This window comes from Ornithorhynchus anatinus, chromosome 3 (assembly GCF_004115215.2).
Source record: "Ornithorhynchus anatinus isolate Pmale09 chromosome 3, mOrnAna1.pri.v4, whole genome shotgun sequence".
NCBI lineage: Eukaryota > Metazoa > Chordata > Mammalia > Monotremata > Ornithorhynchidae > Ornithorhynchus > Ornithorhynchus anatinus.
In genome coordinates, this window is record NC_041730.1 from 121,872,604 (window position 1) to 121,881,677 (window position 9,074).

The window sequence follows — 9,074 nt, forward strand, 5'->3', positions numbered from 1 at the left end:
CGAGAAAGAGGCAACGTGGTACGAATGAGAACTGAGGAGCTCAAAGTCCGGGCTGAGGGAAGAAGGACTGTAAAGAGAAGCCAGACGCCAGGGATTTGCTCTCCTCCGATCAGTTCTCCCGGGGCCAATTCTGGGGTGGGAGGGTAGGGACGAGGAAAGGGAGGTCTCTGTGCCACATCTGCCCCCATCCTCCTCCTCCTCACCCTCCCTATGAAGCCCAGGGGCCTGGCTCTCACTTCTCTTGAGAAGCAGCGTGGCTCATTGGAAAGAGCCCGGGCTTGGGAGTCAGAGGTCATGGGTTCGAATCCCAGCTCTGCCGCTTGTCAGCTGTGTGACTTTGGGCAAGTCACTTCACTTCTCTGAGCCTCAGTTTCCTCATCTGGAAAATGGGGATTAAGACCGTGAGCCCCGCGTGGGACATCATGATCGCCTTGTATCTCCCCAAGCGCTTAGAACGGTGCTTTGCACAAAGTAAGCGCTTAACAAACACCATCATTTAGAGAAGCAGCGTGGCTCATTGGAAAGAGCACGAGCTTTGGAGTCAGAGGTCATGGGTTCAAATCCCGGCTCGGTCACTTGTCAGCTGTGTGACTTTGGGCAAGTCACTTAACTTCTCGGTGCCTCAGTTACCTCATCTGTAAAATGGGGATTAAAACTGCTGTGAGCCCCACGTGCGACAACCTGATTCCCTTGTGTCTACCCCAGCGCTTAGAACAGTGCTCGGCACATAGTAAGCGCTTAACAAATACCAACATTTTTAAATAGCTTGTAACCACTCCAGTGCCTAAGGAGAGCTTAAGGAATATCACAAAAAACAATAACAAAAAAAGCAGAGTCGGTAGACACATTCTCTGCCCATGACAGGTTCACGGTATAGTGGGGGAGACAGACACTTGTATAAATAAATAATTTATAATATATAATGCATAGATGTATGCATAAGTGCTATGGGGCTGAGGGTGGGGTGAATATCAAATGCAAGACCTCCACTCTTTAAGGTGCTGCAGACTTTAGAAAGAAGGAACTGAACCAGCAGAAAGAAACAGTTGGCAGATGTATTAGAACTTCTTCCTTCCTTCCAAATTTCCAGAGCTCCAAGTACTCTGCAGGGACTCAGTAATGAGGAACCGGTAATGATGGTGAGCAAAAGGAAATTTTCCAGTAAGAAATGTGGAGTCAGAATCCCACTAGATTGTAAGCATCTTGATAATAATAATAATGATGATCCTCAGTGTGGCTTAGTGGAAAGAACCCGGGCTTGGGAGTCAGAGGTCGTGGGTTCTAATTCCGACTCCGTCATTTGTCAGCTGTGAGACTTTGGGCAACTCACTTAACTTCTCTGTGCCTCAGTTACCTCATCTGTAAAATGGGGATTAAGACTGTAAACCCCACGCGGGACAATCTGATTAGCTTATATCTATTCCAGCGTTTAGAACAGTGCTCGGCACAGAGTAAGCGCTTAACATACCATCATTAATATTATTATGATTATTACTATGTGCCAAGTACTGTTCTTAGCTCTGGGGTAGATACAATGTAATCAGGTTGGACACAGTCCCTGGCCCACATGAGGCTCAAAGACTTAATCTCGATTTTACAGATGAGGAAACTGAGGCACAGAGAAGTGAAATTACTTGCTCAAACTCGCAGAGCAGACAAGCGGCAGAGCCGGCATTAGAACCCACGTCCTCTGAATCCCAAGCCCGTACTCTTGCCACTAGGCCATGCTGCTTCTCGTATTCCTGTGTGTCCCTACAGAAAGCAAAACTGTTTCTACACCAAAGGGTGAGGGCTTAAACCCACTTCCCAGCCCCCAGCGCTCATGTACACATCTGAAATTGATTTATTTATATTAATGTCTCTCTCCCCCTCTAGACCGTGAACTCGTTGAGGGCAGCAGGGAATGTGTCCGTTTATTGTCGTATTGTACTCTCCCAAGTGCTAAAGCGTGGGCCTGGGACGTCAGAAGGTCAGGGGTTCTAATCCCGGCTCTGCCCTTTTCTGCTCTGTGGTTTTGGGCTAGTCCCTTCACTACTCTGCCTCAGTTCCCTCATCTGTAAAATGGAGATTGAGACTGTGAGCCCCATGTGGGACAGGGACTGCGTCCAACTTGATTTGCTTGTATCCACCCCAGTGCTTAGCGTACCGTGCCTGACACGTAGTAAATATTTAACAGATACTTGTATTATTATTATTGCACACAGTAAGCGCTCACTAAATACAACTGACTGACTGTCAAGGCCCAGCCGCTTGGCCGCCCTGCCGTGGCAGAGGAACGAGGAATGGGAGGCAACCGGGTCGGTGCCCTTCCTCCGGCTGGAGGAATTTGTTTTCCAGCTTGGCAGAGCAGAGATATGGGTTCAACAGACACCGTGGCGGGAGTATTGAAAAACACGAGTTTCCTTCGCCTGGGTGGAAGTAGGTCAGGGAGCACTGGTAAAGTACAGGATCTCCCGTTCCTGTTGGAATTGTTTCACAGCGGATGTTCTATGGGGCGTTCTGTCGGGGGGAACTCGGCTGAGTCACTTTTACTTTCATCCCTATTCATTCATTCAATAGTATTTATTGAGCGCTTACTATGTGCAGAGCACTGTACTAAGCGCTTGGGATGAACAAGTCGGCAACAGATAGAGACAGTCCCTGCCGTTTGACGGGCTTACGGTCTAATCTATTCCTTACCACCATGCAGGTCACCCAGCAGGAATTGGGGTCAAAGTTAAACGGCGGAGAGAGAGAGGCAGTTACTCCTCCGTTTCTCTTCTGATGTATGATAATAATAATAATGGATTTGTTCAGCCCTTACTATGTGCCAGGCACTGCACTAAGCACTGGGGTGGATACAAGCAAATCGAGTTGGACACGGTCCCTGTCCCTCACTGGGCTCACAGCCCCAATCCCCATTTTACAGATGAGGTAACTGAGCCACAGAGAAGTGACTTGTGAACTTGAGCAGACAAGTGGCAGAACCAGGACTGGAACCCATGACCTTCCGTCCCCCAGGCCCACGTTCTGTCCACTACATCGTGCTGCTTCTCCACGTTCAGACATGGCTAGGAGGTCGAGAGATGATGAGAGGCCTGAAAAAGCAAGAATAGCTCTTGTTGTGTTCCTACGTTCTCACAGTCACTTGGACACAATTATTATCGTATTATATCTTGTGCAACCTAGGTATAAGAAGCTTCGCTCTGCCCCTCTCTCTGTTACACACGCTCTCTTTCCCTGTCTCTCGCTGTCTCCCTTTCCCTTTACCCCATCCCCACTGGCCAACTAAGTGAGATATTCATCTACATGTATGGGAGTGACTTAAGAGACAAATATCAAATGAGCAGTCTCTTCCTCACTGGGCATAACAAAGCAGCATGGCTCAGTGGAAAGAGCATGGGCTAGGGAGTCAGAGGTCATGGGTTCGAATCTAGTTATTTGCTATTCCATATTTTTGCTATTGCTTTAATGAGATGTTCTTCCCCTTGATTCTATTTATTGCCATCGTTCTCGTCTGTCCGTCTCCCCCGATTAGACTGTGCGCCCGTCAAAGGACAGGGACTGTCTCTATCTGTTACCGGTTTGTACATTCCAAGCGCTTAGTACAGTGCTCTGCACATAGTAAGTGCTCAATAAATGCTATTGAATGAATGAATGAATCCTGGCTCTGCCACTTGTCAACGGTGTGACTGGGGGCAAGTCACTTCACTTCTCTGTGCCTCAGTGACCTCATCTGTCAAATGGGGATTAAGACTGTGAGCCTCACGTGGGACAACCTGAGTACCCTGTATCTACCCCAGCGCTTCGGACAGTGCTCTGCACATAGTAAGCGCCTAACAAATACCAACATTATTATTATTATAAAACTTGTCCTTTTGGGGGGTTGGGCGTTTTTGATTTGCAGAGCCTGATAATGTTTTCTTTTCCTAATCTTGCTGCTACTTCCCAAAACCTCTAAAATGACCACCCACTTGCCAGGGCACTATCCTAGGCAGCAGGAGAAAACTGTCCTCAAAGTAGCACATAGAAGCAGTGTGGCCTAGTGGAAAGAGCACGGGCCTGGGAGACAGAGGACCTGGGTTCTAATTCCAGCTCCCCTCCTGGGCTGCTGCGTGACCTTGGACAAGTCACTTAACTTCTCTGAGCCTCATTTACCCCATCTGTAAAATGGGAATTAAGAATGTGAGCCCCATGAGGGACAGAGGCAGGGTCCAACCTGATGAGAAGCAGCGTGGCTCAGTGGCTTTGGAGTCAGAGGTCTTGGGTTCGAATCCCGGGTCGGCCACTTGTCAGCTGTGTGACTTTGGGCAAGTCTCTTCACTTCTCGGTGCCTCAGTTACCTCATCTGTAAAATGGGGATTAAGACTGTGAGCCCCACGTGGGACAACCTGATTCCCCTGTGTCTACCCCAGCGCTTAGAACGGTGCTCGGCACATAGTGAGCGCTTAACGAATACCAACATTATTATCTTATATCTACTCTAGTGCTCAGTACAGTGCCTGGCACATAATCAGCACTTAACAAATACCATAAAAAAAATCTAATGAGGGAGGCAAGACTTATTTTTACTTGCACATTTATATGTAGCTATAAAAAAAGCATCATTTCAGAATGAGATGAAGGTAAAGCGGGGATCACAATGACGCACGGAACCAATAATGAACAGGCTCACCTCACCAGACAGCTGGGTCACGTTCCTAGAAAATGTGGCTGAACGTCGGGATTCATTTCCCCATAAACCTATGTGTTTTAGAATGGGATCCGTTCCAAAACCTCTGGAAAAATAATATGAAATTCCTTTGCGTGCTATAAACTGTAATAGTAGACATCACTTACCTTTGTTAAATTGATTCAAAGTGCAACGACAAAACACGGAGGCATATAACGTTACTCACAAATTCTAAAAGGAAATCCCCTCAAAACCGTTAAGATATAGGACCCGCACCATGACGAGAGGAGAGCCAACACCCTAACCGTGCCCCAAGAGGACGCAGATGCTTAAAAGTTCCGATGGAAACAGCTCGGATGTGCTTCCAGACTAGGTGAGTGGTCTTGCCCATCCATGCACCGACCCACGCCCCCTCCCTCTGCTACTCCTGGCCACGATGATCACGTCCCACCTCCTTGAGGGGACATGGGGGCAGACGGCGCCTCCTTCCCTTTCTCCCCTCTCCGACTCAGAACTGGAGGTGAGAGGGCAGTGGTTCTCCTCCAAGCTGCTGCTATTCTCCTTTGCTCTCAACCCACTCATTCATTCATTCATTCATTCATTCAATCGTATTTATTGAGCACCTTCTGTGGGCGGGGCACGGTAGCAATAATAATGACGATGGCATCTGTTAAGCCCTTACTATGTGCCGAGCACTGGGGTAGACACAAGGGAATCAGGTTGCCCCACGAGGGGCTCACAATCTTAATCCCCATTTTCCAGATGAGGAAACTGAGGCCCAGCGAAGTTGTGACTCGCCCAAAGTCACACAGCTGATAAGTGGAGGAGCCAGGATTAGAACCCACGACCTCTGACTCCCGTGCTCTTTCCACTAAGCCACGCTCCTTCTCTAAGCGGTACTAGGCGCTGGGGAGAGTACAATAAAAAAATGAACAGCCACATTCCCTGCCCACAACGAGCTTACAGTCTAGTCGGGGGGGAGACAGACGTTAATATAAATGAATAAATCACAGATCTGGACATAAGCGCCATGGGATGCTGTCTCCATCCCCACAGCCTGGCCGAAGCAAAGAAGCTGCCCTGTGAGGTACAAAATGTGAAGTAGTCAGGCAAGGAGCGGGGGAGATGGCAGGTGGCCCTGTGGCCAGAATTAAAAGTTAAAGAAAGACCAGCAACAAAAACAAAAATCACCCCACACAACGCAATACAACCTAGAAGGAGCAGCGTGTGTGTGTGTGTGTGTGTGTGTGTGTGTGAAATGAGCCACTGGGAATAATAATAATAATAATGTCGGTATTTGTTAAGCGCTTACTATGTGCCAAGCACTGTTGTAAGCGCTGGAATAGATACAAGGTCATCAGGTTATCCCACATGGGGCTCACAGTCGTGATCCCCCTTTTACAGATGAGGTAACTGAGGGCCAGAGAAGTGAAGTGACTTGTCCAAGGTCACACAGCTGACAGGCGGTGGAGCCGGAATTAGGGCCCACGACCTCTGACTCCCAAGCCCGGGCTCTTTCCACTAAGCCACGCTGCTTGTCATGGCAGAGGGCAGGGAGGGAACTGACTTACCTGTAGCAACTGGACGTAATAGCGGGGGCGGAGGTGAGCAATTTCCAGATTAGGGTCGGAAAGAGTGTTGCAGGTTTCTCAGAGCTGCCCATCCAATGAAGGACTGGGACCCGGAATGCAGCTGTATTCCCTAAAGCCAAAAAGTCCCAGACCCGCTGGCATCAAAGAGGAGAGGCGAAGGAGAATAGTTGCTGCCACTCCGGGATGGTGGGCGGTAGGACGGCCTCCCGGAAGGGGACCGTCTTCCCGGGATTCCAGGTGCAGGGGTGGAGCTGGGGGGCGAGGCAGGCCACAAGGCGGGTGTGAGGTGTGGGAAAGGGGAGCCCTTCACGGAAACTCCCAAAGCTGAAAGGGACCACCACCCAGAAATGTATCAGGTTGCCGGGCAGAGGTGCCAGCTGTCCATTTTGAGTGTGGGACTGAAAGGGGGGCAGAAATTTTCAGGGGGACGAGTCCCGACAGGGGATGTTCCCAGAGTTAAGAGGCCAAAAAGCGACCGTCTGGGAACTCTCCGATCTTTCCAGAGCTCTGCCATGGGCTGGTCTGCTAATCCAGCGCTCGCGATTGTTTTTGTCCGTCCGTCTCCCCCGACTAGACTGTAAGCCCGTCAATGGGCAGGGACTGTCTCTATCTGTTGCCGATTTGTCCATTCCAAGCGCTTAGTGCAGTGCTCCGCACAGAGTAAGCGCTCAGTAAATACGATCGAATGAATGAGACCGACGCTCCCCTCGCCCCCGTGGCTTGGCCACCTGTGGCACCAACCCTGCCAAGCCACCGCTGCCCATAAGAAAACTAAACCTTCTCCAGCGGGGAGAAAACCGGCAGCTGCCTGGTCCCTGTGTTGGCTGACAGGGACCCTCAGGTTGGGCAAAAGCGGGTGGCCCCGAAGGGAAATCACACACCAGAGAGAAGATTGGGGAGTGGGGCCAGGGGAAGGGGAAGAGGGGCCCCACGGAGAGCCGGGAATGCTCCACCTCACGGAAGGTCGACCGCTAACGAAACGCAGGTGTGCACGTGGGGAGCCTTGAACAGATTTAGAGAATCACCCCCTGCCCGGTAGCCAGCCGAAAACTCGGCCTTCCGAGGGAGCCGACGATGACGGAAGTGTGGAGCCGGCGAGAGTCAACCTGGATGGCCGACCCCAGCGGGGAAGGAATGTACCTTTTGCCGGATCCTTTGTGCTTCTCAGACTGGGGGGATTGAGCCCGTCTGTCCTTAATCTCCCGTGTTTATCCCGGTGCTTAGCGCAGTTTTCGACACAGGGTAAGCAGTCAATAAATACTATTTATTCTGTGAGAAACGGTCCCCTAGTGGATAGAGTAAGAACCTGGGAGTCTGAAGGACTTGGGTTCTAATCCCGGCTCTGCCTCTCGTCTGCTGTGTGACTTGGGTGAGTCGCTTCACTTCTCTGTGCCTCAGTTACCTCAACCGTAAAATGGGGATTAAGACTACGAGCGCCATGTGGGACACGGACTGCGTCCAACCCGATCACTTTGAGAACGGTGCCTGGCACATAGTAAGCACCTAACGGATACTATCGTTATTATCATTAGCCATCCTAGCACTTAGTACAGTGACTGGCATATAGTCAGTGCTTAACAAATGCCATTAAAAAAGAAATAACGCCATCAGAATGGGGAGTTAAGGAGCCCCTGGGGCTCTGTTAAGGCAGTGATAACTTTATTCTCCATGGGGTATGGGGTCAAAGAGAGGTCGAATGGATGTGGGTGTTATGATATGCGGGATGAGGATTGAAAAGAGAAGAGAAGGGGAATCCCAGAGGAAAAAAGCAAGAAAAGAGTCCCCCCGCCCCCAACCACAGAGTCCCCTTTCGCCACTGTGTGCAACTAAGAGACAAATCACATTTTTCTACAGAATGATTTCTTGACTCCATAAATTTTGAGATGCTTATCAAGTTCTTGGTTGTTGCCAGGGAAACCCAGGGAAGCCTGAACTCGGGAGCGGGTCTGCCAATCTTTTCATGTTGAAACTCAAAATGAAATGCAGCCCCCGCAGAGCTTTCCTAAGTAGAGAGGAAAGTTAGCTGCCACAGGGCGGAAACCAAAGGATGGCAGAGCCTAGCGTCATCTCATCTGCTCTGCCCCCTAAGCCCCGGCACCGCCAACACTGCCCACGCTGTGCCCTATTGCCGTGCCGAGATCGGGAAAGGCTGACACCTAGAAAACTGTTAGCCTTCAGGAAAAATGATTAATTCTGTGAAGCAGCGTGGCTCAGTGGAAAGAGCCCGGGCTTGGGAGTCGGAAGTCATGGGTTCGAATCCCGGCTCTGCCACTTGTCAGCTGTGGGACTGCGGGCAAGTCACTTAACTTCTCTGTGCCTCAGTTACCTCATCTGGAAAATGGGGACTAAGACTGTGAGCCTCATGTGGGACGACCTGATCACCCTGTCTACCCCAGCGCTTAGAACAGTGCTCGGCACCTAGTAAGTGCTTACCAAATAGCGCCATTATTATAATGATTCTCTCATACCTCTCAGGGTTGCATCTGGAGAGTTTCCAGTACTCTACCTGTCTCGATTACTGGAGGGGGAGTCAAGCAGAGGCTCACCCCTTCCATTCCTAGCTTGGCCAGTGGCTAGCGAGTGGAAGGCCATCTGCTACGGGTCGAAACTCATCTGAGCCGGGCAGCAGAGGCACGGGAGAGAGTCGAGGGCAGAGACTCAGGTTTACTGCACGGAAGGAGGCGATGGTAAACCGAGAAAACTCTATCAGAAGGATTGCAGATGGAAGCAGAGAGTTCTGGGAGAGATGCGTCTATGGCGTTGGTATGGGTCGGACCCGACCCGACATGATGATGACAACAACAGCTCTTCTCTTGCCTCCTCTCACATTG

The 9,074-nt window shown here is 50.3% G+C and overlaps 1 non-coding gene across 1 annotated transcript; it reads left to right on the top strand.

Moving 5' to 3' along the window:
• Window positions 1–8,708: 8,708 nt before the first annotated feature.
• LOC114810739 lies at window positions 8,709–8,846 on the top strand. Its single transcript, XR_003758434.1, has one exon. It is a non-coding gene; the product is annotated as a small nucleolar RNA SNORA7 (small nucleolar RNA).
• Window positions 8,847–9,074: the final 228 nt, after the last annotated feature.